Source organism: Diaphorina citri, unplaced genomic scaffold (assembly GCF_000475195.1).
Source record: "Diaphorina citri unplaced genomic scaffold, Diaci psyllid genome assembly version 1.1 scaffold147801, whole genome shotgun sequence".
NCBI classification, from domain to species: domain Eukaryota; kingdom Metazoa; phylum Arthropoda; class Insecta; order Hemiptera; family Psyllidae; genus Diaphorina; species Diaphorina citri.
The window spans coordinates 1-224 of NW_007524714.1; the positions used below are offsets into that span (position 1 = coordinate 1).

The following is a 224-nucleotide window of genomic DNA, read 5'->3' on the forward strand; positions in this document are numbered from 1 at the left end:
TATTCCCACAGCCAATTTTATTCCCACGGCACGTTTACGTAACAAGTTCCCCCCTCACTTCCCTATTCATGCCACTTGTTACTCGCGCGCACATTATTGATTGTGTAGCGTAAGGCATTTATATACGTTCTATTTCACCCGTATTCTCATCGAGCCGAAATAGCTCAGTTGGGAGAGCGTTAGACTGAAGATCTAAATGTCCCTGGTTCGATCCCGGGTTTCGG

At 46.4% G+C, this 224-nt stretch overlaps 1 non-coding gene across 1 annotated transcript; it reads left to right on the plus strand.

Moving 5' to 3' along the window:
• The first annotated feature begins 154 nt into the window (after positions 1 to 154).
• Trnaf-gaa lies at positions 155 to 224 on the plus strand. The gene has a single exon. It is a non-coding gene; the product is annotated as a tRNA-Phe (tRNA).